This window comes from Bubalus bubalis, chromosome X (genome assembly GCF_019923935.1).
Source record: "Bubalus bubalis isolate 160015118507 breed Murrah chromosome X, NDDB_SH_1, whole genome shotgun sequence".
Taxonomy (NCBI): Eukaryota; Metazoa; Chordata; class Mammalia; order Artiodactyla; family Bovidae; genus Bubalus; species Bubalus bubalis.
This window is the reverse complement of record NC_059181.1, coordinates 86,661,954-86,676,263: the sequence shown is the minus strand read 5'-3', so window position 1 is coordinate 86,676,263 and position 14,310 is coordinate 86,661,954. Positions and strand designations below refer to the sequence as shown.

General features: G+C 40.7%; 1 protein-coding gene across 6 annotated transcripts in view; it reads left to right on the top strand.

The window, feature by feature from the left end:
• The window catches only part of MID2 (midline 2), a 108,900-nt gene that overhangs the window by 29,848 nt on the left and 64,742 nt on the right, over window positions 1-14,310 (top strand). The window lies entirely within an intron of this gene.

Sequence of the window (14,310 nt, the reverse complement as noted above, 5' to 3'; positions counted from 1 at the left end):
TAAAGAGATTGCTAGAGAGTAAGAAAAGTTGGGAACCCAAGGTCCTTGAGGGTAGAGTGAGGTTTGTTCAATGCAATATTATTTCTGTAAAAAATATAATCAGAATTGCTTCTCTTCTTCCTAGCCTCTTCTCCCTTCTTTTTCATGTACCTTACCTGGTCCTCACTCATCACCTTTCCACTTCTTGTCATTAACAAATGTTATCTGTGTTAAAGTTATCTGTGAATTTTCATGTATTACACAATATAAATTCAGAACAAAGCTTATGAGAGGAGTTTACCTCTTCATAAGTGGACGTGATAGAAGAAAGATGCTTTTTCTCTCTTTTTCTCAAGAGCCAGAAACTTCAGCCATAGCATTTGGTTTTGTGTTGATTTTCTTGATGAGCTACCAGTAGAGCTTAAAGTGTAGACAGGGTTGGGTAAAATATTATAGGACTCCTTGTGGGTAGTGGTTGGGTAAAAATGCTGGGCTTTCCTTGTAGATCAGATGGTAAAGAATCTGTCTGCAATGCAGGAGACCTGGGTTTGATTCCTGGGTCAGGAAGATCCCCTGGAGAAGGAAATGGCAACCCACTCCAGTATTCTTGCCTGGGAAATCCCATGGACAGAGGAGCCTGGTGAGCTATAGTCAATGGGTCGTGAAGAGGCGGGCACAACTTAGCTACTTAAAACCACTACCACCACTCTAGTTCTAGTCTTACTTATATCACAGAAAATGTAATGGTTCAAGTTTATTTTAAGCAATACAATAACTTTATTAATATCTCATCTCTTAATCCCCCCTGGGGATTCCTATTTAAAAGAATGTGAAGAATCTTCTTATGAAAGAATCAGAAAGGCAAATTCTTTGCCTTCTTATGAAAGGCAAAGAATCTTATATGAGTAACCACTCCTGATTGTTTGGATATCTTAAAGTACTGGGTTTCTTAAAGTAGGTTGTTCTGGTAGGATGAGCATACCATAGCAATTTAATCACTGCTGGGTGCTCCATTCGTGGAAGAGAGTGGTGCTGAATGTAGGGTACATAGGATACTAGTTAAACTCAGGTGCAAAACTGTGGAATGGGGTGGGGAATTTAGGAAGAAGTATAAGGAATGGGAAGAAAAATACTGGAATGTAAGTTGGAAAATTGGGTTCTAAACGTGACTCTGTCATTAACTGGTAGTATGATCTTGAGTAAGTCATCTAGCCTTTCAACTTCAGTGTCCTTACCTATAAAATGAGGGATTGAACTGAATACATGACCTTCACTGTCTGTTCCAAAGGCATGGTTCTGTGAATAGTTACTTTATTCTTTTCTTTTTCTCTTCAGTCTCATCCTTTGCAAGAGGGGAGAAGCAAAACAGAAGGCATTTTAGACTGGTTTTCAGCTAATCAGAATCCCTTTATGTTCCACTCTATCAAAGCTTCTGATTATGCTGTTAGATTACAGTATAAGAAATCCACACTGGTGAAGAGACAAGGAAGTATTGTGAGCAGGAGACAAGAAAAGGAATCCCTTTGGTTTAGAATTTGCATGATTGAGGGTGGGGTTACAGTTCATAGTGAATAAAACATGGTTAGAAATTATAATAATTGCTTCCTCATTCTCATCAAAAAGTTATTTAAGTAGAGAGCAAGTTGTAGTCAAATTAGCAAAGTAAGCAGTTTCTTTTCATTGCTTATTCACTTTAGCACTGCTCTAACATCTTATTACACACCCCTCCCCCCACCTCCCGAAGCTTATCGCTCTGGCCAGCCTCACCCAAACATAGCCCTATTCTAACCTTTCCCAGCCCATTGCACCAATCAAACCTGTATAATTCAGGGCCCTACTGTTTTCAAGCATTAAGGAGCTAGCCTCATAAAACAATACATCATTGTATTAATGAAGAAGGACTCATTCTGGCCCTCTAGGTTATAGGCAATGTTTTCACAGTGCCTTTCTGAAGCTAGTATTCCTGCTTGAGCCTTCAGGAGATGACGCTAGTGCCAAATGTAAGCAGAGTAGCTGGGAAGAGCAGCCCCATGGCAACCAGCAAAGGAGGTGTTTAAGAGGCTCCCTTAGGGATGCTTATAAAATCCTTGGCCACTGTCTGCTTTCACACACCAAAGGTCACCTTTTATTGATACTTACTTATGCATAGCACTGGGTTTCCCTGGTGGCTGAGACGATGAAGAATCTGCCTGCAAATGCAGGAAATGCAGGTTCGATCCCTGGGTTGGGAAGATCCCCTAGAGGAGGGCATGGCCGCCCACTCCAGTATTCTTGCCTGGAGAGTCCCATGGACAGAGGAGCCTTGCAGGCTACAGTCCATGGGGTTTCAAAGAGTCAGAAATGACTGAGCAACTAACACTAACTATGCATAGCACGTACCAGGTGCAAGGAAAATGGAAGAGACACAGTATTTATCTTCTGAGGGCTTCAGTTCAGTTCAGTTGCTCAGTCGTGTCCAACTCTTTGTGACCCCATGAATCGCAGCACGCCAGGCCTCCCTGTCCATCACCAACTCCCGGATGTCACTCAGACTCACGTCCATTGAGTCACTGATGCCATCCAGCCATCTCATCCTCGGTCGTCCCCTTCTCCTCCTGCCCCCAATCCCTCCCAGCATCAGAGTCTTTTCCAATGACTCAACTCTTTGCATGAGGTGGCCAAAGTACTGGAGTTTTGGCTTTAGCATCATTCCTTCCAAAGAAATCCTCCTTCAGAATGGACTGGTTGGATCTCCTTGCAGTCCAAGGGACTCTCAAGAGTCTTCTCCAACACCACAGTTCAAAAGCATCAATTCTTCGGCGCTCAGCCTTCTTCACAGTCCAACTCTCACATCCATACATGACCACTGGAAAAACCATAGAGGGAAAACTGTTATACAAATCCACCCTAATGTAGATACACATGTGCAAGCAATACAGACGGTGGAGTTAAAATATTAACTGAGAATTGGGAAAGAATCTTGAGATAGTGCATTAAATGTCAAGAGTGAGAGTGTATCTTGGGAGTTAAGTCCACCATCTTTTCAGTTTAGGATTCTGTCTTTGGTGGGGGCCCTACAGGATAGCTTCTGGACACCCATGGCTGTGCTCTATGACATCACCCCTTCTGAAAGGTTAGGAATGTGCCCTAACTTCCCCATAATAATAGGGTGAATCCAGGGTCCTTATTATGTTCATTCAGCACAGAGCCTGTGTGTCCAGAAGGCTTCAGGACAAGCCCCAGGATTAGAAAGGCAGTTAAAGAATGGATTTGAGACTTCATACATGCTTATAAATACTTTATAAAATGAAATAAATAGAAGGAGACTGTCTGTCATAGGAGCCAGAAAATGAGGGGTTATTTGAATTTTTTTTTTCATTTTATCTAATGCAAATTTGTCAATCAGAAATGACTGTATTCACAGTGTAAAGCAGGCATTTAACTTCGGGCGGGAGTGGAGGATCCCAGCTAAGGCACTTCTGAGAAAACTGGAATAGGCTATTTTCCTGCCAGACCTGTTCCCCTTCCTGATTGTCTGCAAATATTTTTGTCACAGATTGACTTTTCATAAAAGAGCCATAAATACTGCCTCCCCCTCCTGGTTCTTTCTCCCCATTCTCTATTCTCCTCAGAAAGTAAACAAAGCTGCAGTCTTCCTATTATTACAGAAACAGAGATTAGGATCACCACAGATTTGTTAGCTGAATTCTTTGGTAATGCAAAACTCTTAGAGTCTGCCCAGCTTTTCAGAATTCTGTGGATAGGCATTTGGAAAATATTTTCTGTTGGGGCTGGAGAACATGGGAAGGAGGGAGAGGCAGGCCCAAGACTCCTTTATTCTGGTTAAGGAAGGGCATGCTCTGACCTTGCTACTCTGGCCACTTGATCTCTATATATAGTTCTTTGTCCCATCTCATCAGGCATCTTTTGTTTACATTTCCAGAGGAAATCTCTGTTTAATGCATAGCCAAGGGAAAATGTATACCAACAGATGAATATTTCCTCTTGGCTTCCAAGTCTGCATGGTTTTGTGAATAAATAAGCATTCCTGAAAATACTGAGAGGAAGAAAAATGGTAAAATACTTACTCATCAGTCAGGCAACCACATTTCTTGAGTAAACATGATGTACTCCATGTGGTAGGTCATTTGGGGGCTACGAAAAAAATAAAACAAAACCCTAAGTTGTTGATGACCTCCAGGAACTTTTATTCTAGCGAGGAATAACCCAGTAAGAAAGAGGAGTGTTTGTGAAACACCATGCAGTATAGGGAGCACAGATGAATGTAGCGTGGCCCTCCCAGGTTTACTTATTTCATCTTATTGTTAAATTTTAGGGCATGGAGTGGATTAAAGCACTTTCCTGGCTATTCTGTGTGCCATCTGTTTTCTTCTTCAGAAATGCTGCCAGACAATGGGTCTGTCCATCCCAGAAGCTCCATGGGTAGATTGATTTCTTGCTGGCTCTTCTCAGACCATTTGAGGACCTGGGTGGCATGGCTCTTTAGGATTAACAGAAAGAAAAAAGAAAGGAGATGAGCTGGCTTCCCTTAATTTGCAGAATTTCAGCTTTTCATCTTGCCACCAAGTCTTTGCTCCAATAACTTTCAGAAGTCTTAGAGTTCAAACTGTAGGTGACTTGGTGTTCTCTCCTTTCTACTCCTGTTGCTCACTGAAATGGTATTTGGTTTGGAAATAGCAACAATCAATGTCTGCTTCTCCAAGGATAAAAATAGGTATCTTAACAGAAATTAGTTAAAAAAAACATTGTGCTGAGTGATTCCAGCAGATGATCCTGAAATGTTTTCAAGTGGTTGAACTAGAAGAAATAATAGAATCTTAAATCATTAAAGCACAAATATGTTTGTTGGAAGATTCTTCTGCAAGCACTGAGGATATGATAAAACAGAGTCATTAGAGAGATGTAAGCGTAATTACGGAAAATTTAGTGGAGAAAATGCACTTTAGACAAATGTTGAATGAGGAACAATAAATTCCCCCTTCTGCTGAGACAGGGAGCAGAGGTATTAAAAGAGGTGGGAATGAGCAAATTGTATGGGCAAAATGGTATGCCACACACTGGCTATACAGAGACAAACAGTAAATAGTCCCTGACCTCAAGGAACTTGTTTAACAGGTAAAATGTCAAATACAATGTGAAGTGGTAATTATTCTAATGAAGGTAAGTGCAGGATGACAAGCTAGCGTAGAGAAAGAAATACCTGTCTGTCTGAGGGACTTAGGAAGGACTGTAGAGTGGGACCAAAAATCAAATTGTCTTAAATAAGAGTAGAATTTTGCCCCCCAGAATGAGAAAAGAGAGTGAAAGGAACACCATACAAGAACACAGGAGGGTAAACAGCATAGAGGCGTTCAGCGGAGCACCAGAAGTTTAGTTCAGCCAGAATGTGCGATAGGAGAATCATTGTGTGAGGTAAGTACGGAGAAGTAGCTAGGGCCTGGGTAGTGAAGGGCCTTGTATACCATGCACAGGTGTTTGGACTTTATCCTGTAGACTTTGGGGACCCATGGAAGGATTTAAAGTGAGTAACTGGATACAGTCTTCATTTCGGGATTGCTCTGGCTGTAGTGTGCAGGATGGAGCAAATGTCAAGGGTCAAAACTGAAGGCGAAGAGACCAGTGAGGTGGCTTTTACTGATCCATGGAGAGATGAAGGCCAACCTAAGGCAGTGGCAGTATGGTTAGGGAGCAGGAGATAAATTCAAAACAGATTTGTAGGAGGTAGAATCAATATTTCTTGGAGAGTAGTTAGATGCAGTGGGTAGAGAGATGAGAGAATAGCAGGATGATCTATAGGTTTCTGTCTTGGGGAACTAAATGAATGTGTTGCTTTTAACTAGGTTAGGAAATAAATGGAATTCTTTTTAGACAAGTGAGGTTTGTTGTGCCATGGGTCAGAGAGTCAAGTAGGAAACGCCTAGTGGACAGCTGTCTGGGTCTGGAGGTCAGGAGAGAGGTCTGGGAAAGGGATGAATACTGGGGAGTCACCTAAGTAGCACTGAAAGCCATGGAGAATGTGTACAATGAGAAGAAAGCCTAGGACACCAAAATCAATTGTTTGTCACTGAGAATACAACAACAAGCTGACTTTCCAAAAATAAATGAAAAGACTGGAGCTTTTTACAAAGTTACTGAGGGATGGCGTGTATTTAAAAAAATTAAATATCAGAAGGAAAATTTTCAATTGTGGGCATAATCAACATTTTAGATATTACCTCTGTAAAGACTGCAATAATAAGTGACAATGATTTCCTACATTACAGGTAAGCACTTTATATGTGTTAACTCATTTAATCCTAACAACAACACTATAAGGTAAACACTTTTCTTATTCTTGCTTTACAGATAGAGACATTGAGATATAGAGAGATTGAAGTGATTTGCCAAGGTCATGCTGCTAGTAGGTAACAGAGTGTGGATTTGAGTCCAGACACTTTAGCTCCAGAGCCTACACCCCTGAACACCCCATTGTTATACTTCCTTTTGCAAGGCCAAGGCATACATCACTTGGATGTCCCTTGTTCATCACCAGTGGTCCCTGACCATCATGAAGATGACTTGTAGTGAGTAAGGGGAATGATATATGGGTGTGAATTCTGAAAGAAAGCAAAAGAAACAGAAGGTACAGAATGGAGGAGGAAAACTGACAAAACGAGGCTCAGGATGGCAAAGGAAGAGAGGCCTTTAAGGTGTGGGAGTCTTGATAGAGTCCATTGGAGCGGCGCCATTATATAGGAAGATATCATTTGTGAACTTTGAGAGAAGATTCAGTGGAAAGGTGAGGATAGAGTCAGAGAGGTCCAAGAGAAAGTAAGTTGTAAGGAAATGCATGCTGTGAGAAGTTTGATCATGAAAGTGAAAAGATAAATAGAGTGATAGTTATTATCCTTTTGAAATGCCAAACGATCAGACTCACACTCTGTATAGTATTCTAGTTGTTTATTTATTACTTGGTAGCTCACAATAAGAGTCACTAGATCCACTGACTGACTATACATGCTTCGTTTCCCATCCTGATTTGGCTTCTAGCCCTCTTTCCAATCCTGGGCCCTCCTGCCCAGCTCTAAGTTTCTACAGCTCACTCCTCAGTTTCTACAACTTACTCCTCATAGAAAGTGTGTGGTTTCTGGGATGCAATGTGATATGGTAGCTTTAGAGTTGCGTGTGCTAGCTGTATAACCCTGGACACACACGTAACTTCTCTGAGCCTGTTTCATTATCTATGAAACTTAGACTAATCATATTTTTAAGGGAAAGGTAATATATGTAAAACACTTGCTACTGTAACAAGCAGATAGTCGAGGCTCAATAAATGGTAGTACCAGTGGCCGCAGCAGCAGCAGGAGTGATAATAGGAGCAGTTGTTAGTATTCATAGTACTAGTATTAATAGTGCATATGCATGCTAAGTTGCTTTTGGTTGTGTCTGACTCTTGTGCGACCCTATGGACAGTAGCCTGCCAGGCTCCTCTGTCCATGGGATTCTCCAGGAGTCGGTTGCCATGCCTTCCTCCTGGGGATCTTCCCAACTCAGAGATCGAACCCCCATCTTCTGTGGCTCTTGCATTGGCAGGTGGGTTTTTCATCACTAGCACCACCTGGGAAGCCTGGTATTAATAGTACTAGCAGTATTTCTGGGCACCTCACCTTTGCCAGAGATTCCTAGATTCCAACTTCAGAACTTCTAGAGGATCAATATTTCTGAGGGTGGGGAAGACAGTAATCACAATCAATCTCAAATTTAACACATGAATTAGAACTTGCCTTGGGAAAGAGGAGTGGTGATGAAATTGCAGCACTAAAAATGTTGGAAATCTCAGCCACACGGCCCTATTTAATCACCCACCCACAACTGTGCAAAGGTGGTACACCAAAAAGGGTTATTATGCTCAATAAGCTGCCGGTTTTCAGTTACTGAATTAAACTAATTTTATTTACTATGGAAAAGTTCACTGCCCTTCTGCATGAATATCTAGGGGATTCTTTAAGTTGATGCTTAAGTAAACTTGCCTATTATCCTGCCCAAATTCCCCTTGATTACTGCCCCTAAGCAAAGGCAAAGAAATGTTTTGGGGAGGACAGATGCTTTCATCTCTAGTGGTTTTTAAAACAGTGACTTTGAGGGATTTTTCTTAATTTAAGTGTAATTGACATATAACTCTTTGTTAGTTCCAGATGCACAGCACAGTGGTTCAATATTTATTGAGGATTTTAAAATGTTTATTAGCCAGAATGTTCTGTGAGTATTTTTATGGAAGATGGAAGAGCAAGAGGAACAGACTTAATGTTAAGCTCCTGAGGAGGATTTGGCCTCCCAGTGCCTCATGAGAATGAAATAGCTGTTTTGAAGCCATTGTGGAATAATAGGTGAAGAAAATGGTTTTCATGAACAATGGGAAATAAGTACAGAGTGACCTAGTCAGTCTATTCATTTATACTACTGAAATGACTAATTCAGAGGATTATAGTCAATCTTAATAAATATATGGCAATTGATAGTTAATATAGATGAAAAACTTAAATCAACTGTGCAATCTGAAGTGTGGGCATAGCCTATTTTTATACTAGAAAAGAAAATGCTTTATAATTTCTCAGGCACCTAATGTGTTTCATTCTTTTGTGACAATTCTTGATATATTCCAGTGAAATAAAATTTTGAGGACATTAAAGGCTGCGTTTGAAACATTTGGAGGGTGTGGACACATGACAGGCTGTAAGGATAAAATGAGTTAGGATTAACATTGTTTTCCCTCCCCTCCTCCCCTACATCTATAGGGCATATAAGCTTTCCAGTGTGGCCATGTTTTCATAGTCGAAACAGTTCATATAGGCATGTACTCTTGTTCTGTTGTTGTGCCTTTGGAGGGGGGAGTGCAGTGAAGTTCACTTTATAGCTCCATTCCCCTTCTGCTGTCTTCTTCCTCCAGTTCCTGTTTCTCAGTGTTCAAATTCCAGGTTATTCACTAAATGACCAGAACACTTGCCTAATTTTGGATTCTTCTGCTTGCTCCACTCTTCGCACAACCCATCCAAGTTTCCAATTTCCAATGTGCTCTTGAAAAGTTGGTGGAATTCTGATAATTCCAGTTATAGCCATATCAAGCCTACCCTATAACCTTTAAATGTTTCCAGTTCCACCTCTATCTCCTATCTTTCTTGCCATCAACCCAACCGAAACACCAAACAAATAAATAAAAAAAACAAAAACAAAACAAAACAAAACAAAAAAAACCCTAAAATGAAAACAACATCCACCACTATAACAGACATGCACACAGCTGTTGAAATGCCCTTTCTGTCTCTGCTTGTCTGGAATAGTCCAGCTGTGTGATAGGGTCAGCAGAGAGTAGGAGTGGGAGAGAATCATATTTGAATCTTATGTCCTGGGCTTTGTGCTAGAGGCATTCTTGTTTCTAATCTCAGTGTTTATGACAATCCTGTGATAATGTTGGTGATATCCCCATTTTACAAATGAGGAACCTGAGAAAGAGAAATTTGATGACTTATTCAAGGTCAAACATAGAGTTAGCTCAGGTTCAGTCTTGCATCTCTCTGGCTTTGAAGTCCAAGTTCTTTCTGCTGTACTATGCAGCTGACTGAAGACACTGTCTACCTGCCACAGATTTATTGCTGTTGGAGAAGGAAATGGCAGCCCACTCTAGTATTCTTACCTGGAAAATCCCATGGACAGAGGGGCCTGATGGGCCACAGTCCATGGGGTCACAAGGAGTCAGACACGACTTAAGCCACTAAACAGCAAACAGAGGAGACAGCTTAGGATGCCCACTGATTTTCCTCCCTTCATTAAGTAACTCCAGAAGAGTAGATGATCTGTTTGGGGCCTTGGCATTCCTGACTCAATGGGAAGTCTCTTATGTACCTATATTTGATAGCCCAGAGCAGCTCTCTGCCATAAAAACCCTTCGTGGAGTTAGGAAGCAGAGGGAAAATGGCTGCTCGAGCCGGCAGAAGGAAGCAGTAATGCCCACTTTAACAGCACTTACTTGCTTCGATTATTTTTGTGCCATGAGACCCAGGTCAGGGGTGGTCAGCTCCAGGTATTGATACTGACCCTGGTCACACAGTCAGTTTACTGTGGGACCCACACTTCTTCCCTGAGACTGCCTTGTTGGGCCTCCTAGGCCATGACTCTGCTCCTGGGTAAATGTCTTCATGTGAGACATGTGAGACAGGTTTTCTTAACCATTACAAAAGAGTTTAGCAGTAAAGATTTACTCTCAGCCAATTTACAGATTCAGTGTAATCCCTATCAAATCACCAATGGCATTTTTCACAGAACTAGAACAAAAAAAATCTCAAAGTTTGCATGGAGACACAAAAGACCCTGAACAACCAAAGCAATCTTGAAAAAGAAAAATGGAGCTGGAGGAATCAGGCCCCCTGACTTCAGACTATACTAAAAAGCTACAGTCATACAAACAGTATGATACTGGCACAAAAATAGAAATGTAGATCAATGGAACAGGATAGAAGACCCAGAAATAAGCTCATGGACCTTTAGCCAATTAATCTATGAAAAAGGAGGCAAGACTACACAATGTTGGAAAGACAGTCTCTTCAACAAATGGTGCTGGGGAAACTGGACAGCCACATGTTGAAAAAAAAAAAAAGGAATTAGATCATTCCTTAACTCCATACACAAAAATACGCTCAAAATGGATTAAAGACCTAAATATTAGACTGGACAGTATAAAACTCTTATAGGAAAACATAGGCAGAACACTTTCGAACATAAATCACAGCAAAATCTTTTTTAATCCATCTCCCAGAATAATGGAAATAAAAGCAAAAATACACAAGTGGGACCTACTTAAACTCAAAAACTTTTGCACAGTAAAGGAAACAATAAAACAAAAAGACAACCCACAGATTGGGAGAAAATATTTGCAAATGATGTGACTGATAAGGGATTAGTCTCCAAAATCAACAAAGAGCTTATGACACTTAATAGCATCAAAACACGGAGAAGGCAATGGCACCCCACTCCAGTACTCTTGCCTGGAAAATCCCGTGGACTGAGGAGCCTGGTAGGCTGCAGTCCATGGGGTCGCTGAGAGTCAGACACAACTGAGCGACTTACTTTCACTTCTCACTTTAATCCATTGGAGAAGGAAATGGCAACCCGCTCCAGTTTTCTTGCCTGGAGAATCCCAGGGACGGGGGAGCCTGGTGGGCTGCCATCTATGGGGTCACACAGAGTCGGACACGACTGAAGTGACTTAGCAGCAGCAGCATCAAAACAAACAACCCACTCAAAAAATGGGCAGAAGACCTGACTAGACATTTCCCTAAAGAGTATAAACATGGCCAATAGGGACATGAAAAGATGTTCAAGATGTTATTAGAAAAATGCAAATCAAAACTACAATGAGGTATCACCTCTCACCAGTCAAAATGTCTTATCATCAAAAAATCCACAAACAGCAAATGCTGGAGATGGTGTGGAGAGAAGGGAACCCTCCTGCACTGTTGGTGGGAATGTAAATTGGTACGGCCACTATGGAGAACTGTATGGAGGTTCCTTAAAAAACTAAAACTAAAAACTAAAAATGACCATATGACTCTGTAATCCCCGACCTGAGCATATACCCAGAGAAAAACATGTTTCCCAAAGATACATGCACCCCAGTGTTCATTGCAACACTGTTTACAATATCCAAGACATGGAAAAAAATGTCCATCATCAGAGGAATGGGTAAAGATGTGGTATATATATATATAATGGAATATTACTCAGGCATTAAAAAGAATGAAATAAGTCCATCTACAGCAACATGGATGGACCTAGAGAGTGTCATACTGAGTGAAGTAAGTCATACAGAGAAGGAGAAATATCATATGACATCCCTTATATGTGGAATCTAAAAAGAAATGATAAAAATGAAGTTACAAAATAGGGAGAGACTCACAGACTTAGAAAATGAACTCATGGGTTACCGGGGATGGCAGAGGGGAAAGATAGTTAAGGACTTTGAGAAGGTCATGTATACACTGTTATATTTAAAATGGATAACCAATAAAAACCTACTATAAAGCACATGGAAGTCTGCTCAGTGTTATGTGCCAGCCTGGATGGGAGTGGGGTTTGGGGGGAAAATGGATACATGTATATGTATGGCTGAGTCCCTTCACTGTTCACCTGAAACTATCACAGCATTGTTCATCAGCTATACTCCAGTACAAAATGTTTTTGGTGTTAAAAAAAATTTAAAAAAAGAATCTTAAAATTAAAAAGTGTCCTTAATTTTATCACACTTAGGCTATAACTGATAAATATAATACCACAATGACTGCAAATATATAGATTTCCTCAGAAAAAGTACATACATTGCTACTATTTTTAAAAATTAAATTAAGTTAAAAAAACCCTAGAAACAGCTCACCCATTTTCCCCATCCTCCTATCCCCCACCTCTGGCAACCACCAATTTTTTTTGTATCTAGGAGCTTATTTTTTAATTAAAATTTTTGTTTAGATTCCACAAATAAGAGAGATCATATGGTATCTATCCTTTTCTGTCTTATTTCACTTAGCATAATGCCCTCAAGGGCCATCCATACTGTCACAAATGGCAAGATTTCATTCATTTTTATGACATTATATAGGTATATCACAATTTCTTTATCTGTTCATCCACTGATGAACTCTTAGATTGTTTCCACGTCTTAGCTATTGTAAATAATGCTACAAAACAGATGCAGCATTATTTACAATATGCTGTGGGGACATGGGGGTGCATATTTAAAAAAAAATATTTGCTTATTTATTTGGCTGCCTCATATCTTAGTTTGGGCATGTGGATCTTTTTTTTTAATTAATTTATTTTTAGTTGAAGGATAATTGCTCTACAGTATTGTGCTGGTTTCTGCCAAACATCAACACCGGCATGCAGCTCTCATTGCATCATGTGGGGTCTTTCTTTGCAGCATGTGGGCTTAGTTGTCCCAGGCATGTGGGATCTTAGCTCCCCAACCAGGGATTGAACCTGCAACCTCTATGTTGCAGGTGGACTCTAAACCCCTGGACCACCAGCGAAGTCCCGGGTACATATTTTTGAATTAGTTTTTCATCTTCTCTGGGTAAATACTTGGAAGTGGAGCTGCTGAATCATATGGTAGTGATACATTTAATTTTTTGAGGAACCTCCATACTGTTTTCCATATCAGGTGCACCAATTTACATTCTCACTAGAAGTGCACAAGGCTTTTCTCCACAAGGTTCTTATTGACTATGTTTTCTTCTGGGAGTTTTATTGCTTTAGGTCTTATATTCAAGGATTTAATCCATTTTGAGTTAATTTTTATGTATGGTGTTAGTGGTCCAGATACATTATTACTGTTAATGGTGGGCCCATGTCCTCCGATGGAATGATTATTGAGAAGTGCAGGCACACCTATGGAATCAACTATTTACTACTTTAGGACAGAAAGAGAATTCCACAGCTCAATGTATTCCCACTCCCTCTCCTCTCACCTAAATCAAATCTAGAATCTAAGTTTACCCCATCTCAGGCAGTTCTAGGAACTCTTATTACTCCTAAGAGCTTTATATGAATTTACTCATTTAATCTTAACAATAACCCTATGCTGCTGCTGCTAATCGCTTCAGTTGTGTCTGACTCTGTGCAACCCCACAGACAGCAGCCCACCAGGCTTCTCTGTCCCTGGGATTCTCCAGGCAAGAACACTGGAGTGGGTTGCCATTTCCTTCTCCAATGCATGAAAGTGAAAAGTGAAAGTGAAGTCGCTCGGTAGTGTCTGACTCTTAGCGACCCCATGGACTGCAGCCCACCATGCTCCTCGGTCCATGGGATTTTCCAGGCAGTAGTACTGGAGTGGGGTGCCATTGCCTTCTCCATAACCCTATGAGATAAGTACTATTATTATTCTCATTTTATAGACAGAGAACCTGAGGCACAGGGCAGGTAACTAATTTGTACAAAGTCACACAGGAAGTAAGTGCAGAGTGAGGATTTGTATCCAGTTAGACTCTAGAATTCATGATTTTAAACACTATGCTATATTTAAAGTGAAGGGCAGAGCTGACCAGGTCAGTTAGTGGCTCTATGTGCAATGCTTTGCAAGTTGCTTATTATTGTGTCTACAGTCTGGATAAGGACAGACGTTTGTCAGTATAATCAGTCTTGGTGTGTTATGTGAATGTGTGTCTATGTGGGAAGGGCATGGTGTGTATCTGATCAGTGTTTGGGCATGCCCTTCTTTGTGGTGATAAGCTTTCTATAGAGCATGCATCTTAGCAACCTTCCACATGCTGTGCATCTCTCTATTTCAAACATGGCTGCCTGAGTGTT